Source organism: Condylura cristata, unplaced genomic scaffold (assembly GCF_000260355.1).
Source record: "Condylura cristata isolate star-nosed mole 26May11 unplaced genomic scaffold, ConCri1.0 scaffold00014, whole genome shotgun sequence".
Lineage (NCBI taxonomy): Eukaryota > Metazoa > Chordata > Mammalia > Eulipotyphla > Talpidae > Condylura > Condylura cristata.
In genome coordinates this window covers 25,671,979-25,693,891 of record NW_004567115.1, presented here as the reverse complement: position 1 = coordinate 25,693,891, position 21,913 = coordinate 25,671,979, and the positions used below count along the sequence as shown (strand labels likewise).

The window sequence follows — 21,913 nt, the reverse complement described above, 5'->3', positions numbered from 1 at the left end:
TGCTTTAACCCGCTGGGCCACCAGGGAGGGCCATTATTTATCAGAATATTTTAAATGATAAAATATTCTTAACTGTCTTCAGGCCTCATGAAGCCCTGTCTATTTTAATACCGACTTTCTGAAGACTCATTAGTAATTAATGAAATCATTAAAAGTGGCCCATGGTGACAGACACCTTCCTGGGAACTATAGTGCCCTCTTCTATATGCTGAAAATGTCACTGGTTCCTAAGGATTGATTTGGGGGGTGGAGTGGTGGGTGGGAGAGGAGGGAATTGGATTACTTGAAGTTTCACAACAGACATCAGCTAGAACAGAAAGCTGTGAGTATGTTCCTCCAAGTTTCTCTACTTAGGAAGCTGTGCTGGGAGAAGTTTTCTGAAAAACCATCCAATGTTGGTTTGAAGAAATCCCTCTAATACTATGTTTACACTGAAAATGTATTGTGTGGCTCAACTCAATTAGTAAAGATTGAGTGTTGAAAGTCACCCTCTTTTTTTTTTCCCCTCCTGTTTTCACACATTTTCTTCTTTCTTGGCATTGCCCAGATTTATTCTCCTCTTCTCTCTTTTAGGAACAGAATCTGGCATAAATAAGTAACTGAGAAAGTCATATAAACAATAGAGTAAATGCAGGGTTTCTCCAGCCTCCCACTGTAGGTCAGGGTAATTTGTTATCGCAAGTGGTTACCCCCAAGAAAGAGGGTAGTTCTGTGGCTGCTGTTTAATTTGTATTAATAAAGAAACCCAATTCTTTCTTTAATTACTCAGAATGGAACATGAACCCCCCAAAGTCTTGCAAACCTCTAATGCTCTGAAACTGTTAAATCAAAATGGACTATTTTGCCAGAGCACTGCCCACAAAATGGAATTTGGTACATTTCATACCCCAATGAATTTAAATTGTATGGAGCTGATATTTAATACAAATGCAGCTACCAGTGGAATCAGCATACTTAATATGCATTCTCTAACTCAGAATTAAGCAGTGGATCTATGGCACACAAAGGGATCATCCCTCTCTCAAAGAGAATATTTTATGACCAGGCAGTTTAAAAGGCACTGACATAAACAACTGTTTGCAGTTTTCTCTCTCATCTTCAAAAGGCAAAGAGTACATAGAAGGGCATGCTCTTTTAGACAAAGCATTGTAGAAAATCACTTGAAATGTTTTGCTTTTCCTTTGAGGACAACTGAACCTTTGATAGGTGTTTAGGAAGAGTTCTTTAATTTAGTTTATTTCTCTTAGTTTTGAGGGGAGGGCAATAGAATAGTGTGAAGGTCTAAAAATGAAGCCTGCTTCCTCTTGGAAATGGAAATCTTACTGCTTAAATCATACAGGTGCTCTTTATGGTTTTTACACCATGAATGAACTTGCCAGATTTTCTGGGGCAGTGTCAATTTAAAATGAATAGTTAAGTTCAATTTCATCACTGTACCTTTGTAAGAATTTCACCTCGACAAATGAATAAAATAGAAAACATACATTTTGCTTGTCCCAGTTTTTGATTCCTAATATATGCCACTTTCCTTTTAGCCATGAGGAGAGTTGAAAAGCTATGATGGAAATGTTTTAAAATTTTGAGGTGTATGCCTTGTCCATAAAATGCACATCCTACATCTTTTCATGTGCCTCAAATGCTTGAGGGAGAAGGAAGGCATTGAGTGAAGAACTGCCTCATTTTCCAGAGAACAGAGACCCTAAGCGCACAACAGGACCTCCCTAGTTACAGCAGTCACCCTGTTCCTGGATTTGTCCCTCTGGACTCCAGGTGGTGGCCCGCCCTACCGTGTGCTGCTGGGTGAGCAATCACAGTGCAGTGATGATTCCATGAGACTCAGAGCCATGCACACTTTATGTTTGAATTAGGTTTTATTAGTCAGCCCACACACTGAGTGCTAGGTGCTGTCTGTGGAGTTATAAAGATATATATGGTACTGGCTTTGTCCCTGCTGAGCTTGCAATGTATTTAGGGAAGCCAGGCATGTACACGTGAAGCAGAAGCTCACTGTAAAGGAGGTGGCAAACATGCCATTTGCTTGTGAGAATCAGGTGTTGATAAGGACTAGTTGTTCAAGGTCCTGGGGGAGTTCAGCTCAGAACTGGAATGAAGGCCGGGGCTGAAAGTTGGGCAGATCCTTGCAGGCGAAAGGTAGAAGCGTTAGTTTCGAACTAATCTGGAACTTGATATTCTTAGAGCTTTGGATATTTTTTTCCTCTTAAAAAATTAGCCACTAAATGTCATTTCCATATGGTAAGAAAAATATATTGGGGGGGGGGAGAGCTTAAAACATGTGTATGATTCTTTGTTGAAGCATTTAAGCTGGTCCCACCCCCTTGACTGACTTCCCTGTCTATGGCTGATGATGTAAGTGGTGCAATTAATAGAAGCCAGGTCAGAATAAGCAAAAACGAGGGTCTGTTAGAATTATTTAGCTCAGGAATGCTGTCTGTGTGGACTTCCCAGTGGGAAGAGTGAGAAATTCCAGACTTTCACTGACTTTAGGAGCAGCTCATTGGAGACTCAGAATAGGGTGTAAAGGGAAATCATTTGCGTGGCCTGGGGGATTAGATGAACCACGAGGGAAAGAACCAGTGAATAAACTCCAGTGGAGGTACAGAATATGTGGCCCCAAATCATCTACAATGACCTTCATGTGCCCTCCAAAGTGGCCTCGGGAAAAGCATCACTATATTCCTCAGCCCTCACCTTGCTCTGCTTCCCAGAGCCTGTCTGATACACAGGCAGAAACCCCACCGTATATTTCTCTCTGCCCTCAGGAACATTCACCAGTTGGGAAAAAATACGGCCAGAAAATTGTTGCTATGGGTTCTGTTTTGTGGAAGTTAAAATGCTGGAGCAAGAATCTGATTGCTTGATCGCTCCATTTCTTTCCTTTCCCCCAACCCCCATTCTCACTCTCTCCCTCTCCTCCACCCCCACTATTTCTACTCAACCCCTCTTCCTTCCCTCCACTGGACTCCCAGTTCTGCCCCCGTGCGGGGCTGGAGGAGAGCCTTACAGGTTGTCAATGAAACATGGAATTATTTCCTTTGATGGCTTAGATAATAGTAGGAGCCAAAGCAATGAGTGAGGTCGGCTGAAACCAATGCAGCCCTGCCCGGGACCGCAGAGCCAATCGCAAGAGCAGAGGGCGGGGCGTCGGCGCCAGCAGATAATTGCTAAGTGCCTCGCTAGCACAGTTGGTCCGAGCTGCTGAAAGGTCTGGTTGCAGAGACAGAACGCGTAATCCTCAGCGAGCTCCATCCCGGCAGCATCTTCCACGGCTCGGCAGGGCAGCGAGCCTCCGGGCACCAGCCCCTCCACTCCGCGGAAAAGGTACTCCCGCCTGCGTCCCGAGGGACCCGGCTCCGGTCTTCCTATGTGGGTGGCTTGCAGTTTAGCTTTTGTAGAGGGATTGCTGAAAGAACAGAAAAGTTTAGGGGAGGAAATGTGACAAAGGTGGGAAATCACTGTCTTTTGTTGGGAGGAAAACAAGCTGACTATTTGGAAAACTTCTGCGCTGTCCAGAATGGGGCTTGTTTACTACTCGCTCAATTAGCTGGGCTGAGGTCTGTGGAAATAGGTCTGGTTTGGGGTTAGAGTGCCTGCAGGGCTGGGGTGTAGATTCAGGCATGTTGGGTGAAGGGAGCTGGACCCCCATGTGCCGGTTCCTGCCAAACCATCCCTGAGAGGCTGAGAAACGTGACTGGGTGGTTGGGTTTTCCGCTTTAGGGTCTACCTGCCCCCTCTGGGAGCCTTGAACTGCCTTCCCCAGCTAGTGTGACCTTCAATTTGAGTCCTTCCCCAAAACTTCTGTCTTCTTCTCCCCCCTACTCCCTACCCACTCTGTCTCAGTTTCTTTTCTTTGGCGAAAGGGAAACTGGCCTGGTGTGGGCCACTGTCCTATTTGACCTGATGTGCATCCCCAAATCACACAATTTGGTGAGAAATCAACAAAACAGTTCTCAGAGGGAAAGAAATCACTTAATTGATTAGTTCCCGAAAACTCTGGGAAGACTTTCCAGGTTTCCTGTGTATTGGGGAGGGAGCACTGTTTTATCCCCCGTGAAGGTTACACCTTGACCCAGGAGGGCGGCTGGAGCTGAGCTTGCAGCTGCTGAGGGAGGTGGAGGTAGTGGGCCCAGCGGCTGTCTGGGGCTGGCTCTGACTAGGTGCGCAGGTACCCCTGTGGATAGGTTGGGGAGCCACCATCCATACTCTGTGATGACTCTCTTCAAATGAAATTGCTCCTCATGGCAGGCACCTGGTTCAGCCTGCAACACCTTGAGCACCCTAAATTGTGGGGCCACGAGAGCGTCCCTGGCTCTAAGACCCACTCTCGGTCCTGGCACAAACTCCTTTCCCTGAGTCGCTACTGATGGAGGTGTTAGAGAGGCGAGTCTTCTAGGAAGTAGGTTCCCCATGGGGCAAGGAGGGACCTGGAGGGAGATGTTGAGCTTCGTTTTGAACTCCCTTGTTACATTTGTGCAGGCAGCTCCTATTTTAGTGCCCTGCAGCCCTCCCAGGTGTGGGGCAGGCTGGATACTGGAAGCTGCAGTTGGGGCTGATCTCACAAACTCCAAGGCCTTGGGGCTTTCAGGTGGATTTCCTTCCTGCCTTCTATTAGACCTGTGACTGGGAAGTTCCATTCCTAGTCCTGGCAAGAAGTGACTGCACTGGGAGGGAACCTCCAGCAACGCCTTTTCTCTGACACCCTTCCGACCGAGGTGCAGATGACAGCCTTGATTCTCTGGCTCCACAAATCACTTTCACTTCTTAATTCTAATTTCTTTAACCCCCACAACAGGTTCTCCTCCACCTCTGTTAAGCAGCTATTTTGAGTGGGAGCTGTTAGTGTGGAGGCTCTACTCATAATGGTTCAAAATCAACTGCCTGACATTTTTTTTTTTTTTGGGGAGGGGTGGTCAGGATACAGTCAGTATTCTCTTCTGCACATGTTGTCTGACAGTAAACAAAGCAAACGGGGAGCCCCACAAATGATAATGCCTGTGTGCTTGAGAGTCTGGAGTGGATGCAGAACTTTAATTGGCTGTTAGGCCTGTTGGGTTCAAACCCTTGTCTTCTGTGTCTGTTTAGGGCATGTGACTCCCGAAGAACCTGGGAGAGGTAGCACCTAGCAAGGGAGCTGTTGAGGTGGGGCACCTTGGTGTCGCTGAGGCCATAAGAAAAGTAGAAGTTGCTTTTGAGTTCAGGGAATGTCTAGAACTGGGAACAGGTACCAGAATTGGTGGTGGTGGGGGGGTCCCTGCAATTAATGCTGACCTGCTGGATCTCCAGTGTTATAGAGGATGCTAAAAGTCAGGCTTTTAAACTAGCTCCTGAATGGTGACTCATGCAGAGAGGAAAAAAGGCGGGGTTGGGGGGGGGGTGAGGCATGTTGGAAAGTACAAGTGGGGCTTGCTTCTCCTCCCTCTCCCTCCTCCTTCTCTTTCCTCTTCCTTGTATTTCCCCATTTGGAACAGAGATCATTAAAATAACAACTTGAGACTAAAAAAAGGATAATAGGAGCTGAGAATAATTGATGAGAGGCAAAACATCATCACTGCCACTTCACCTGGGCTGGGGCCTTAAACCCAGGGTTCAGCCCTTGTGTTGTGATCCAGATTGAAGAATTTCATTCCTGGTTATAGGCTGATTAGTGCCTTGTGAAGCTAGTGCTGGTGTGTGCATGAAGGGACCATGCTAGCTGCGCAGGAACCAGCTGCTCATCACTTCATCGAGCAGGTAGCTTTGCTCAGGACCCCGGACACGCACCCGCTGTAGAGGTCTGTGTTTTCTCTCCTCCACAACTTGCCAACTAGGATTTCTCTCACTTAACAAGTGCACTTTGAAGGGCAAGTCTCCTTCTGCTTCCTCAAGCCCCAGGTGACTTACCTGGCAAGTGGAAGTTCCTGAGTTACTTTTTGTTCCTCCACTTCTAATCTCCTTCCTTTTAATCCCCTTTCATCAAAAACACATCAGTAAGTAATCTTGCTCACCTGCTCTGCTCTTGTCATTCTGTGCTGCTTTAGCTATTAAAACTGTCTCTGAAATAGGATTGAAAATATATTATCTATTTTATCAGAGGAACAGCCTTTTATTTTCCTATTTTAAAATTTAATTTTGTGGTTTTGGGGAAGTCACATAAGCATGTTAGTTGTGGTTCATATTTTAGTGGATGCCATGAAATGTATTTTTTCTTTTGTGGATGTGTGAGTATTCCAGTTATCGTGGGGGGAGTGTCTGCAGGCTTGAAATTGTCTGGAGCATCCCATGAAAGTTGGAGAGGTTAGAACATGAAGCTTCTGTTTATGCTTTTGTTCAAGATGGGGTGGGGGGTGGGTGGGAGGCTGTTTCAGTCTCAGCTCTGAAACGGATTTATCCCACTCTGTTATTTACCCCCTTCATTCTTCACTTAGGAAAATTGGTGGTCACACTGAGGAGTAAAGGGCTTACCTGGCTTATTTTTCATGATACTCATCTGCCTTGGCCTCCTGCTCAACTTGAAGCAGGTACCTGAGCAAACTTACTTATCTAATCTATGCTTTCTTTTCCTTTCCTTTAGACTCTTCCTTCCTGTCCTTTAAGGACAACTTAGTAGCTGATAGTACTTTTAGACACCTTTGTTTATCTTCCTTCTGAAACAATTAACCAGGGGACCTCAGGAGTTCTGGAAGACACCTGGAGTCGGCCCTGTGGGGATCAGTGAGGTAACCTTTTCCGCATGCCCCAGTCTATGCAGACCACACAAGGGCCCCTGGGTGGTGCAGCTACCCTGCAGGAGGTAGGTGGGGCGATGTTTTGAGCTCAGGCCTATTAGAGGCCCAGTTCTCACCTCTGCAATGTCTCGAGGTCACTCTCAGAGCCATGCATGGGGATGACTTTGGAAACATTAGCCAGAAGTGACCTATGCCTGTCCTAGTTTCTTTGTTCTCTGATCTTTGATCATGCCTTCATCTCTCCGTAAAAAACTGGAAAGGATCTACTTGTTCATACTAAGGTGTGAACTGCTAACTTGAGTTCTTAATGGAAATCAAAAAAGCTCATAGTAGAGTCTTGTTTCAGACATCTGCTAGAAGGACTGGATAGGAAGTGTTTAGGAAGTTGTAACCCTTATTATTTAGGTAAGCCTGGCTCTGTCCTGTGTCCAGAATACCCTGCAGCCACTCAGGGTATTGTGGTAGCAATATTTGGGGTCTGCCCCTGGTCTAGTACTTGATCCTTCTGATTTGACCTTTGGGATTACATTTACTTGCCTGCCCTTTTTACCTTTCAGTTCCTCACGACATGATTGGCTGTTTTGTATAAATCCTTTCTGACCTAACTTCCTCTCTGGATTTGCCACTGGTGTCTGAGCTGTGGCTGGGAATCCCATAGCTCCAGAAGGGCTTGGAGCTGGTAGAATGTAGTCCTGTGTGGGCCACAGAGGGAGTGGTGCTCACACAGCCAGAATCCATGAAAGCAGCTCGGGAGGAGTGGTGGATGTTATGCCAGAAGAAAAACAGGCTGAGGGGTGATGTAATAACTGATTTTGGTTTAGGAGGGGATGTTATATGGAGGATGGCGACCAGCTGTTCTCCATCTCCAGTAAGGATTGAACGAGAGAAAATAGACAGAAATTGCAGCAGATGGACTTAGATTAGGTATGAGGAAGAATTTTCCATCAGCAAGAGTTGTTAAAAAGGGAAGGTTGTGGCGCCTCCGGGATGATCTTCAGGGAAGGGGAAGCAGGAGATTCAGCTAAAGAGGTGGGAGGGGCTGCCAGGAGGTGAAAGACAGGGCTGTCTAGCCCGGAAATGCTGGCCCATGCCCCACTAGGGACGTTTTTTAATTTCTCCCAAACCTCACCTTCACTTGGGGGGTGTCAGAGTGGCAGAAAGCCCGTGGGGAGGGAGGGGCGGCTCGGGGCTGCGCCGGCTGCGGCTTTAACCTGCATGCTGCCTCCACCGCTCCTTGAAGTGCGTGTGAGTCTAACCTCCCACTCCACGTGTGGCAGATAGGCCCAGCATCATCACACATGACCCGACGGCAAAACTGGGACTAGAATCAAGTTCTTCTGTGGCCCCAGTGTTTTTCACTCAAGCTCTCGCTTTTATTTTTCTTTCAAAGTTGAGTAGACAGTTTGCTCCTACTTTTTCTCTAGCCAAATGCCAGAGACAGGAGCACCTTGCAGTTAGGCAGTACTTACTGAGTGCCCATTGCTACCTCCCAGGTGCTTCACTCCAGCTCTGATTTTACAGCAAACACTCATCCAGTGGCAGACAAGGGGCTGCTGGAGTGTGGCAGCAAGGCCAGGGGCGCCAGAAGGCACCTCAGAAACTGGAGAAGAAGGCAGAGTAGAACCAGGAGACCCAGGGAGAGTGATGTGAAAAACATACGGGGTTATTTGATCCGAACCTCTAAGAGACTTTAGATATTTAGTTCAAAGTCCTCTCTGGATAATGAAATAAAATGACTAGAACATTCATACACTCCAAACAGGACATGTCACGAGTTACCTTTACAAAACAGAATTTTGAATTTTATTCACATTCTCATTTCTAAGACGCGCTTTGCCATGTGGGGCTGAAATTGTACATTCCTTCTGGCCAGACTTGATTCATCCTAGGCAGATACCTCTTGGCCTGCTTGGAGCCCCGTGGCCGGAGCGGTAGGGAAGCCCAAAGGGGGCCACTTGCAGCACAGGGACGGGGTGTTCAGAACCCAGCTCTTGATGGGGTCAGGAAGGAGCAGCCCCAAGAGAATGTGGCAGAGGTAGGGGGTGGGGGTTTGCCTTGTGGAGATCTAAGCCCAGATGGATTTGTGCAGTGAGTTCCACAAAATAAATATCTGATATATCTGATGAGGAAGTACAGGCTTGTGGCCACTGAGAAAGACATGGAAAACTTGGTTTGTGCAGGGTTAGCTGGGGGTCAGTGATGAGTGTCTGGTGGTGTGTTTTGTGCTGATGCAATGTCTGAGCCTTTGTGGGTCCATTGACATAGGGTTCTAGCAGAAATGAGATAGTTCCTATGGGAACTGGAATGGGAACAAAGACCCTACATGCCAGAGGTAATTAAACAGGTTATCTTTCCAGGGATGATCGAACATGAAGGTTCGAGTAGCCAGAGGGGAAGGTAGGCAGCAGGAATTGGGTCCCAGTTGTGAGGCAGGCTTGAAGAAGGGAAAGAAGTGTGGGACGATGAGCAGAGAGGAGGAGCGAGATAGGCTGAACAAGGATAGGATGCCAGGACTGCCAAGTCTGTTTGCAGAAGGAGCCCGTGCCTCACAGAGATAGCCTGGGAAAAATGTTAGGTGGGCAGGCCAAGCCTGGATCACCTCGGCCCTCAACCTGCAGCCTCCTTATTCAGGTGACTTGGCATGAGTGCCCTCAATCTCTGTGCCACAGACTGCACCAGGATACCATGCAGTGCAGTGAGCATGATGTTTTGGATACAGGGTGTGCATTACCCCCGGGGGATAGTCAGAGGAGGCCTCCTGGAGAGAGAAGCCCCAGAGAGGGACTGGAAGAATAAAGATGATCCTCTCAGGTGGCTGGGGGAGCTCCATGTGTCAGAGCCCTGAGTAATATTTGGGTGTCTCTGCTTCTGAGCACATGCGATCTTTTATTTTTGAGGGGAGAAACAGATTGTGGGTGCTTCCAGGTAGGGAGGGCCAGCTGGTCAAACTGAGCAGCAGAAGGGTTTCAGGTAGGAAATGACACAGTCACATTTGCATTTAGGAAAAATGAGTTAGGAAGTTGAGACTGGGGCTGAGGCTTGGGAGGGGTTGGCTTGGGTTGGAGAAATTGGTTCCGAAGCAATTTGCTGTTGTCCAGGTGAGAAATAGGAGGACATGAAGGAAGACTGGCAGAGAGAGGAGACAGGACAAGATCAAAGAGAAGTGCTTCAACCTTACAAGTTACACCAGATCAGGCAAAATAAAGAGGGGTTGTGCGTCCCTAGGAGGAGGTGATGGGTAACAAGGAGTGAGGTGAGAATGGCTGTGTCCTCACTAAAGGCAGAATAGGAGCAAATTAATTTAAATAAAAGAAGAACACTAGTTAGACATTAGCATTAATGCTTTAATGAGGGGCTGCTAACCAGGGGGTGAAGACTAAGACTTTCATAAAGTATTAAAAAGTTACTCTGTCTCCTGATTAAAAAAAAAAAGTGGGCAAAAGACATGAATAGATAGTTCAAACCCAAAGAAAATAAACACAAATGTGTGGGAAAATATGCAAAGTGTCCAATCTCATTAATAATTAAAATATGAAATTAAAAATATCATTACCCCCCTGCCTGATGAGCACAAATGAAAATGATAATATCCAACATCATTAAGAGTGCAGGAAATGGACATTTTCATATTTAGCTGGTGGGAAGAGAATATGCATAAATGGGTGATGTGTCTCAAAAACATACCTTTGGACCAGTAGGCACTTTTCTAGGAATTTATCCTAGGGAAATTATTGGAGCTGTGCAAAGTGGTTCTAATCAAGGCTCTCCCTTTCGGCATTATTCATGATAACAAAATATGATAGGGGGGATTAAATCTAATATGGCTCACCCATAAAATGGAAATCAGGGGAACTATTAAAATTACATTGAATAATATATATGAATTTGGGAAAATGCTAATCTATGCTAAATAAATAAAGGTTTAAAAGTAAATAGTAAATACAATTTTGTAAAAAATGGTAAGTAGTCACAAAAACAGAATGGAGAAGAATAATAGATCAATAAAGTAGTGCTGGTTGCTGGTTTTCTTTGGGCTTCAGGAAATAGGTGATTTTATTTTTTTTGTTAAAAACTTTTCTGCGTTCCCCACATTTCCTACAGTAAACACATTTTACAATTCAAAAAAGCTTGCTTTTTAAATCAGTCACACACAGCATGCCAACAGTGACCATCCCTGGTAAGGGTGTCAGGCGCAGTGTTCTCAGTCAAGAGCAGAGCAGCGTCAGAGTCCTCATCCATTTAGTGAGGGGTGAGAAATGGGCACCGGAAGTGCAGCAGGTGCTGCTCTGCTCAGTTGGGGGTGAGGTCTAAGATGTGTGTCTGTGTGTGTGTACAGGGAATGTTGATCACGGCCTTGGCCTTGTTCTCCAACCCTACAGCGTCCGGCCTGGCTTAGTGTCACAGGTAGTGTAAGTACGTCATCACCTACGGCTGCTGATTTCATGAGGCTCAGGGCAGCTGTAAGTTGGCCGGGGCTGCCAAGCTGGGAGAGGCAGGACCAGGTACCTGGGAGCTTTGGTGTCAGAACCCAGGCCCTTTCCAGAGCGGGCTGCTCTGGAGGGCTCCCGTGTTTTATAGGATGACTGGCAGATTTCTGCCAGGAAGGTCCAGAGGCAGCCTCCCTGTGTCCCAGACGCCAAGCCCGTTGCTTGATTTGCTTATTAAGTAAGACCACAGGAACGCATGGATAGCTAGCACATGCAGGTAGAGAAAGGACTGGGTGCTGCAGTCTCTCCAGAGACACAACCTGGTTCTGCCTCCGGAGGATCTCATTTGTGGCTGCTTTTGTCAAATGCATTTGCTTCCTGCTGTGCTGTCCTGTGTTGCATAAACTCTGGGCAGCCTGAGAGTCCCGCTCTGTCTGAAAGTCACAGCTGGTTGACTCCATGATGGCTCTTGGTCCACCTGGGGGCTCTGGGGGGCCTTCCCTCAGCAGTGCCCAGGTGACAGCTCTGATGGGCATGTCTTTGGGCCTTTCACAGACTTAATAGGGAGGAGTGGACAGGCCTGCAGGGAGGAGGGCAGTGTGAGGAGCCCTGCTGGCCACGTGGCTGTTTTGCCGCTCTATTTATTTTAATAGCAACACACATTTATATGTTTGGTATCCTTGAGCTTCCGGGGTGGGTGGGGAAGATGTTTTTACCCCCACTTTGTAGCAGAGGATGCTGACACTTGGAAGGACAGACTGAGTCACCTCAGGTTGTAGTAGCAGGAGAGCCAGCATGGAAGGACACAGATTTTCTGTCGGCCAATATCGCCCAGCCTTGGGCTCGGCAAGCGTTGCTCCGTGTCCTGCATGAAGGAGCGAGGTGGGACCTGGTGTCCGGTGGCTCGGCAGACACTTGAAGAGTTAGAGTGGCACACGTGATGTGATCTTGGTCTAAGGGTGCTTTCCCTGAGTCCCTGAGGTGAGGCCAAGTGTCAGTCTAGAGAGGTAAGTGTTGGGGGTGGTGGGAGTGGTCTCGGAAGGCTCCGGGTGCAGGAGGTCCTGAGTCCTGAGCCCTGGAGGAGGAGGGTGAGGTCAATGAAAAGGGGAAGTTTTTGGTGTGGGTGGGGGTCTGGAGCCTGGGGCCCAGAGAGAACAATGGGGTCATTGGACTGGGTGGGAGTCAGGAGGGTGAGCAGGTGGGGGTATATCCTGCCATTCAGGCCATGTTTATTTTCAGAATTCCCTTCTGTTTCATCATCTGGGGAGTGAGGGAGTATGGGGGAGGCACTGAGGGAGGGTCTTGCGTGGATTCTGTCTTATATGTTCCTCTTAGTTTTGTTCCTGCTGAAAATGAAATTTACCCAGTAGGGTTCCAGGAAGAGAGAAAGGAGAATTCGAATGGTTTCTATTCTGCCAGCCCTCCCCTGCCTGTCTGGAACTGAGGGCTTTCTGGATGTGGGAAGAGGAAAGGAAAGTGAAGAGACAAAAAGGAAAAGACAAAGGGGGGGGAGCAAAGTGGAAAGTAAGTAGGGGCTTGAGACTCCCATTTGGAAGTGAGGGGGCAGCTGGTGGCACATCAACAACAAAATCACTGTAACCTCTTTTTTTTTTTTTTCTGTGCACTAAGTATCCGTTTAATCTAAATAGTATACATTTCAACATATTATAATTTTTACACTATTCTCTAGTTCTTTACTCTCTCCTTTTTTTAGAATTTATTTTATTTTACAACAGTTTATTTTTACATCATTTTGTATGTGTAACCTCTTTTAAAGCTGCCATTGTAGACTTTCAAGTGTGATAAAACACTAATAAGAAAAAAAATCTGAGATTATTCTTTATGTTAACTTTAAGATTTTATTTATGTATACAGAGCTGGGGTACAGGCCAGAGGTGCAGGAGCGGTGAGAGCTTCTGGCTTCACCAGAGGCAAAGCGGGGAGCAGAACAGGCCCAATGACGAAGTACACTGCTGAGGGGCACAGGAGGCGGGTCAGGAGAGGTCTGCCGAGCCATGTGGGTCACCTGTGGGACCGGGGATCGAATTCATGCTGAAGTGGCTTTCGCTTCTCAGTGCTGTGCTTTGACCCGTGTGCCACCAGGGTGGGCCCATGTTAATGTTTTTAAGCCTTTGGCCACCACTCTTAGCAGAGCGGAAGCTGAGCCGTGGAGCTGGCAATCCATCTGCCTCCAGCTGGCGCTTCTCCTTTCTGCCCCTCCTGATCCCAGGAGGTGCTGCCTAGGGGCTGGAAGCCCTTGTCCCTGACTGTATGTTTGCTTGTCCGTTGCCTGGATCAGGTCGGTAAAGGACCCTGGGCTCCAGGGCTGGGCGGCTCTCAACTAGGGTGCTGCTCTTGGCTTCTCTATGAGGGAAGGTGCTTCTCTCCCCATCCTTCCGTTTCCTAAATAGAAACTCAGCCTCTGAGATGTGCTCATTTATTTGTTGCTGAAATATTGAGAATTGACAAGCACTCTTGTAAGCTCTGAGAATACAGGAGTGGACACAGCTCTAGCCTCTCGGTGTATGTTTTAGTGGGTGGAGAAAGATGGTGAATTAATGAATAAACGGGGGGGGGATGACAAGAATGCTGGGGAAAGGGAAGTCGAGTGAGGGGTGTGGTGTGGAGGGAACAGAGAAGGAGGGCCTTGCAGGGTGACCCCTGTGGCAGCTTGGGAGGAAAGCATCCCCACTCTGGAGAGGCCTTCAGGGAGACACTTGAGGTATCAGGTGTAGGGACAAAGCCAGGCCGCATTTCCTTAACCTGCTGCAAAGTTTTGAGCATAGGAGTGACTTAGTCTGTGGTGAAGGAGAACTGGCTGCCTTTGTGATGAGGGCACCACAGGAGGGCTGGTGCAGCCAGGAGGCAGTGATCCTGGGGGGTGTGAGCATGTGAGAAAGAGGGTGGGGGAGAGAGAAAGTGCTAGCTGGTGTGTGAGATGTGGTGGTGGTGGTGGTGTGTGTGTGTTTGTGTGTGTGTGTGGTGTGGTCAGATTCTGGACATATTTTGATGGTGAAACTAAGGACTTGAAGATAGGTCAAATGTGGGATTTGAGAAAATAAGAGTTTGGGCTGCCTTTTAAGACTTTCAGCGTGAAGTGGAAAGGACTGATGAGAGCAAACTGGGGATGCACAGTTTGAGTTAGTTTTGTGAGCTGCTAGGTTTCTAAAAGAGGTGCTTACTCGTCGGTCACGTCATGGGCTGAGCCCTGAACGCTAGCAGCATGGAGGCCACTCGTGGCCTGGTGATCGTGGCTTTGACGGGGCAGGACACAATGGCTGCATCGGGTGGTAGGGAAGAGATGCTGCGGAGAGCTCAGCAAGTTTATGGAAGAGTGTGGTGGTAAAAGGGCATGAAGAAACAAAAGGTTAACTGTAGGAGTGTGTGGGGTCAAAAGACTTATTTCTCTTGCCAAGTAGAAAAATAACGATGTTTGTTTGCTGATGGAAGTGATCCAGTTGAAAGCACAGGTGAGACGGGGAGGCCTTGAGGAGGGAGAGAACCAGGGCCTGGTGAACAGGGCAGGCGTGCCCTTCACTGGCCTTGTGCATGGCTGTGGGAGGGAAGGCGGCTGGGTGGGTGGGACGTGTGGGGGGTCGGTGGGAAGGACTTTTCCTAGGTTGCTTCATGTTCTCAACAACTAGGAAGGAAGATTAGGCTAGTGGGGATATGTCCCCCTTGGGCACAGAAGGAGAGAGGTGGGAGAGAATGACAGAGGAGATTGGAGTCTCTAAATCAAAAGAAAAAGTTTCTTGCAGATGTTACCACTTGAACTTTTCACTGCAAAAGGAGCCCTGTAAATTCTGATAAGTTATGATTGAATTAATAAGGCCAAGATGGAGTGGATGAAGATTTCTGAGTAGAGCCTCAGATCACGGGCCCAGAGCTGTCTGTAGGTTCTTGTTTGACTGTAGTTTAAAATTTTTGATATGTTATATTAGTGTCAGGTGTACAACACATATTTATATATAAACATATATACACACATACTTGTATATGTGTGTGTGTATGTGTATATATCTATATCTATATCTATATCTATAAAATGGAAATGGTCACAGTGAGTCTAATTAATAGCCGTTAGCACACAGTTAAAATTTGTTTTTTCTTTTGGGTACAGTTTATTTTGAAGCAATGAAATTCTGTTTGGGATTACTCACAGCTCTCCTGCCGATTACCTGTGTGAGGGTTGGGTGAGGCTTACTGTATTTTCACCCCTCCCTTTCTAGGTCTCAGAGCCTTTTAATTTTTTTAGCATCTTACTGTGGTGGAGCTTCCCTGATGGTGCAAGGCTTAAGTCTCAGCACTGTCAAGCTATGGAAAGCCACTACAGTACCAAGGAGCTGACCCACATGGCGCGGCAGACCTCTCCTGTCCTGCCTGCTGCTCCCCTCAGGAGTGTACTTTAGTCACTCTTCTTCTTCTGCTCCCCACTTTGTCTCTGGTGAATCCTCTCACACCCTGCACCTCTGGCCTACACCCCAGGTCTTACATGTTCAAATAAAATAAATTTAAAAACAACACAAAACAAAAACAGATAACCATTTTACAGTGAGGGAGGAGGGGCCAAGAGGAAGATTGTTCTCTAATTTTTACCTTCAGAAATTGCCCTGGGGAAAAGGGTGCCCAAGGCTGCATGATGAGCTCGCAATGTAGGACTGAACTCTCTGTTCTTCTCTCTGATACCCCAGGAGGGAAGTCTGGAGGTGGAGAAGAGACCTCCTGGGTGGTTCTCCATTCCAAGCTGCTGGGACTAGGGAAATGCTGATATAACGAAGCAGAAAAGCCCAGTGCTTCCTTTGTTCTGTTTAGATATCTATGGGGAAAAGAAAGGAAAACAGACCAGAGAGCAAGTGGTGCTGTAGGGAAGGGAAATGACTTGGAGTTTTGGAAAAGAACATCCGTCACAAACCCAGCAGAAAAGCAGGCTGGACAGCTTCATTCAGAGACTGCATGATGTGTTTGGGAGGGTCTGGAGACGGTCCCTGGGTCTGGAAGAAGTGGAGGGTGTTCTCCGGAGCTCCGTGAGTGTGCCCAGGGACCAAGAGGGTGTAAACTCATTGTCCATACAGCCCTGGAAAGGGTATGTTCATTCCAGAATTGGGGGTGTCTAGGACTTGTGATTTGCCCCAGACCTGTCAGGTTAGCTGAGAGGGATTGCTAGATGGCAAAGTGCCCAAAGCCATGTGCTCGCCGGGGAAATGAGATCATTATTAGTTGTGATAAAGAACAATTAGGAGTCTGTGGTTCAGTGCTGGTCTTTTCCACAGTCTTGCTCCTGGTGGTCTTTTGAGTTAAAAAAGAATATGATGGCACAGAGAGGCCAGGACCCCGAGCTTACCTGCCCGGAGATATCTCCACAACTCTGGCTCGCAGAGTCCATGTGGCAACCACAAACCTCAGTTATCCTAGCTCTAAAATACCCAATATCAACTCTTTTGTTTTTGGATTTAGTGGTGTATTAGCTGCAAATACCCAGCACCCGGTCTGTAATAAAGTGAGTACTCAAGCATCTATGCTAAGTAATGCAAGATGATGGAGGATGGAGGGGGCATGACCAGTTCTCTCTCAAGATGGGTCAGGCCAGGCCAGGTTGGTGGGCTGGGGCAAAGGGCAAGTAGATCCCGGATCTGATTGTTCTACTGCTGTGCTCCTAGGGTGGTTAGTGAGAAGGTGGGAATGCCCATTTCTGGGTTTTGGCGCTCACACGCTTCCTCTCAAATATTGCTGGTCAAGATATCGGAGAGAAGCAAGGTAACATTGCCAAGGAGTGTGGTGCCTTCAACAAATAAATCCAAGGAAAGAAACTCTGAAGTCTGCAAGAACCATAATATTGAGAGAGATTTAAAGGAACCCAAAAATCCCTGCATTGCTTAGAACAGCAGGAACATAGATTTCTTGTACTAATCAAGTGATTTGTGGGAAAATCCTATCCATCTCTCTAACCTGAGCTGAATCAAGCAAATGATCACTGCAAGTTGCAGAGTGAGCTCTGAAGCAAGCGGAAGGCTGGTTTATGATCCTGCAGAACTTTTCTGCAGCATGAATTCTTGGGTGAGCAGGTGAATTCCAAGGCAAAAACTCCCCCTTTTCTAGCCTGTTTTAACTGTCAGTGCCAGCTCTTTGTTGGATGGGAGGGTGTTCTCGGACCTGGTATAGCTGGATATTCTTCCCATTTATTTGGGAGGTAGTACTTGAGTGCCACAGCAATACTTCTTGGCTCTCATCTTTTGAGAAAATTCCATTCATAAGCTAGAGTTGAGGTTGGGGGGAATGTGTATACATTTCCTCAGATCACCTTAAAGTGTGGTCATGGTGGGTAGATTCTGACCTGGCTGTACACTTAAATGTGATATTGTTATGGGAGGCAGGAGGTATTTATCTCTCAGGAGAAAACACAATGGCTTTCTGAACCTACTTCCTGTAAAGAAAAGGAGGGATGTTTTTATAGAACAGGCCCTGTTGAGAGCTGTGCTCCCAGCTGGTCATTTCAAGAGATCCTAAATTTTGCTTCTTTGACTATGAATTGTTACTTGCTGGTTGAGATTTAATTAAATTCCAGAACCTTCTGAATAATCTCCAGAGGACTTGGATGAAGACAGTTTAAATTCTTTTCATCTAAAAGAGGGGACATTGTGTTGCACCCGTGTGGGGAGACAACGGGTGGTGGAGGCAAGGAAGAGTTAGTGGGCTGATGTATGAGTCTGGGGTGTCAAAACATCCTAATTGCTGAGGACTCCTTTTTTACACAGGAAAATAAATTTACGGCAGTTCAGAGAAAGAGAGAAATATAAGGGCTTAAAACACCTGCAAAAATGGTTGTCTTCATGAATAAGGGACTTGGTAGCATAGTTGATGAGCTGAGGCTTTGGAGTCAGTTTTGAGTCCTGATTCAAGAAAAGTCACTGGATTGTGCCTCAGTTTCTCAGTAAAGTAAGGATGAAAGGACTTAACTTTGAGGGGTGCCATGTGGTGGGGGAGGAGAGAAATTCAAGTCAAGTATTTCCCACCAATAATGATTTCAGTAATAACAATAGTAAAATGCTAATTAAGATGGAAATGAGGTTACCACTTTTCTAGCAATAAAACTCCCCACTGTTGAAAATAACATTGCCCAGAGTCACAGGGATGTAGTAGAATGATAGAATGGCTTGCTAATAGGACTGTAATGTGCAGTCTTTCTGGAAAACAGGGTTTTTGTGGGTTTCTGTACTTCTGAATCCACTTTTAAGATCCTATTCTAAGGAAGTAGTTAGAAAGGTAGGGAAACGTGTACAAAAATTGTTCACCATGGTGTTGTTTATCTTTCTAAAAAACTGGAATCTGGCCCTCCCTGGTGGCGCAGTGGGTTAAAGCACAGCACAAAGAAGCTTAAGCCACTTCCGCATGAGTTGGATCCCCACCCTGCCCTGGAGGTGACCACATGGCGTGGCAGACCTCTCCTGATTGCCCGCTGCTCCCCTCAGCAGTGTACTTCCACAGTCTGCTTGTTCTGCTCCCCCCTCTGTCTCTGATGAATTCTCTCACCCTCTGCATCTCTGGCCTGTACTCCAGTTCTATATGAATAAATAAATAAATCTTAAAAAAAAATACACAACATTTTAACAAAAAAATTGGAATCAATCTTCTCCAAAAGTAGGAAACAAGTAAGGTTTATCCAACCAGTGGCATATTAGCTAGCCATATAAGATATTTCAAGAATGCTAATTAATGTGAAACAGTTACATGAAACTGTATGAGACCTTCTCAACTGGCTAGTGAAATATATAATATACAAATAATATATAATGAAATATATATGAATATGTAGTATATATATACATGTAAGCAAGATAGGCTAATATGTTAATAGACATTATCTCTGGAGAGTGAAATGCTGGATGATTTTTGCTTTTGCTGTTTTTTTGATAGTTTTTTTTAAAGATTTATATATACATACAGAACTGGGGTTCAGGGCAGAAGCACAGGGTGAGAGGATTCACCGGAGACAGTGGGGAGCAGAGCAGGCAGATAAACAAAGTATACTGCTGAGGGGAGCAGTAGGCGTGCCAGGAGAGGTCTGCCTCGCCATGTGGGTCACCTCCAGGGCTGGGGCTCGAACTCATGCTGAAGCAGCTGCGGCCAGCTTGCAGTGCTGCATCTTAACCCATTGTGCCACCAGAGACGGCCCAGTGTCCTTTTTTATGTGAAGCTTTATCATAAAAATTTTAAAAAGACCATGGAATCCAATATCCTGAGTGGATTGGTTTCTTGCCCTATTTAGGAAGTATTTCTCTGTGGATTAAATCTGGCATGAATTGCTAGGAAACTTGTGGGAAGGTTTTGTAAATTCCTCCTCTTATTTTTCCCTGACCAGTGCGGAAGAAACAAATGTTTGGGGGCTAGGAATAAATATTTTAGAACAAAGAGGTAGAAGTGGGTGTATTGTGAAGTCCGTGCCAAGCACAGCACATAGACTGCCCTGAAATCCTTTAGCTTCTGAGAAGCTGTAGATGCACTAACCATTGATGTTAGTCATCATCAAGGCCACAGCTGGATGGGAACTTCCAGCCTTCTGTCTCCAGGGTCATCATTGGAAAGTCAGGAACAAGATTCTTAAAACAGCCGCTCTGCCTACACAGAATTCACAGAACATGGGGGCAGCTGGTGCCAGGGCGGTTGTAGGAAAACGCTGGGCAGAGGAGATGGGTTCCAGGGCAGGCATTCTCACAGAATATAGTCACGCCCAAGTCATTTTGGAGGTGTCTCATCCACCCAACTGCAGGGCGAGGATTATGGCAACTCTATAATGCATTCTGCATTTAGATGAAGCGGGCTCTTTGGCTGAAATAATTGTTTCATTCAACAAACACCTTATAAATTTGTAAAAGGTGTTTGGCTCAGTGCTGGGCAATTCCTAGTAATTAAATTAGAGGCCTACAACCATGGGGACTTTGCTCTTCTTTAAATGCGGCACAACTTAGTTCTGATAGGTTTTTAGAATCTGAATTCTAAAAGGTATATTGGCTTTACCTAAAGTAGGACACACTTTAGGTCTGCAAAATATTGTAATATTGTAGTAATAGTGATTTTCTCTTTTTTATGCAGATGTTCCAAGTGTTATATAAGTTCAAATATTTTCCCTTAATTCCATTCTCTTTAATGACATCCCTGGGAGATGGGGCAGGGAGGGGTGCCATCTGCCTTAAAGCGAAGAGCTGGTGGAGGGGTGTTTTTGGATCTAATTTTGCTGATGATGTGCGAGGGTAGCTGACAACTTCTGATCGGCAGGGTTCCCCATAATGATTGACCATGGACGGCCAGTGGCCACTTGAAGGCCCTTTGCTGAAAACATGCTGTGTGTCCTCTGCCCTATGGAAACCAGCCATTCACATCAGATCTTTTTAAAATTTGAAACTACAACAATTACTGTGTTTTCTTTCATTACATTCAGTACCAGAGTCAGGTTCCCCAAAATTCTCAGAGGCATAAGATTATGTTTAGCAAGTGTAAATTGTAACTTTGTAAAGATGCAACCTTCCACTCTGTAATGTGTTGTGACTTGGGTTCTTCCTCTCTACTTTGGAATGTGCCCAGATGTTTTGCTGCTTTGAAAGATCTGATATGGCCATGGCCGACTCTATAAATAGTACCAAACATCAGCTATAATGCTGGCATGATGCTGATTTTTTTTTTTTTTCTGCCACCCACTGAAAACCTTGGGAGAAAATTCTCTCCTTAATTTCTCTCCCTCCCTATACACGCAAGTGTGTGTGCAAACACACACACACACACTCACACACTCTTAATTTAGGCAATAAGTAAAAATCTCAAATGTGTTCAAACACATATGTGCTTTTGTTTCTTTTTGTTTTTTAGGAATTAGTGTAAAAGAAGTTAAAAAGCTTTCAACAATAAGAGAAACCCAGATGATTTCCTCAAGTATCTACTAGATCCTGGCACAGTGCTAAATGAAATTAGTCCCTATCATCAAACCCACAGTCCAGCAGGAGAGCAGCTTTATCAGAAGCTAATTATGCTAGACGTCCTGGGCATAAAATGGGACAAGATACCTTTTATAAAATTCCTGGGGATTTTCTAATTGTTATAGAAAGGATCTTTAAGAGCTGTATGGGTGTACTAGGACTGTGATAACAGAGTACCACAGACTGAGTGGCTTAAGCAACAGAGATTTGTTGTCTTCCATTCTGGAGGCTAGAAACCCTCCATTAGGGTGTCAGGGGCACTGGTTCCTTCGGAGTCTGCGGGAGGCAGCTGACCACCATTCTCTGCATTTCTGTGCATTGTCTTCTCTCTGTCTACCTTCATCATAAGAAAGACACTCTTTCTGGGTTAGAGTACATCCTAATGACCTCATTTTAATTTAAGTAACTGTCTCCAAATAAGGACATATTCTGAGGTGCAGAGGTTAGGACTTCACATACAAATGAATTCAAATTTACAAAATATTATTTTTTTGGGGGGGAGGAAAAAAGGATATGATTCAGCTCATAACAATAGTCTTTCAAGTATTATTCCTACCTGTGGAAATATGTGTCCTTAAGCCATCCCAGATTGATAACACTCCTCTCCCACCCTTCATGAAGGAGGGACAACTCAGTTTACATTACCTTCAAATGTAATTCTCCTTACCCAGCCCCCTCGTGTTGCCAAGCCCATTTCCTCCTCTCTGGGGTGAATGGCGAGTTGCTGCCCAGGACATGACACAGCTGTCTTCTCTCTTCTGCTCAGGACTTGGCCACTCCATGTATAGAATCTTCTAAT

At 46.0% G+C, this 21,913-nt stretch overlaps 1 protein-coding gene across 5 annotated transcripts in view; it reads left to right on the top strand.

Annotated features, from left to right (window-relative positions):
- ZMAT4 (zinc finger, matrin-type 4) overlaps window positions 1–21,913 on the top strand; it is a 324,446-nt gene that overhangs the window by 16,001 nt on the left and 286,532 nt on the right. For 3 of the 5 annotated variants that reach the window (XM_012724991.1, XM_012724992.1, XM_004682264.2), the window contains exon 1: window positions 3,215–3,339. The exons of the other annotated variants lie outside the window; for them this stretch is intronic. The gene's annotated coding sequence lies outside the window, so the exon portion shown is untranslated. Of the gene's footprint in view, window positions 1–3,214; window positions 3,340–21,913 lie in introns of those variants that run through there. 5 annotated transcript variants of the gene reach the window in all.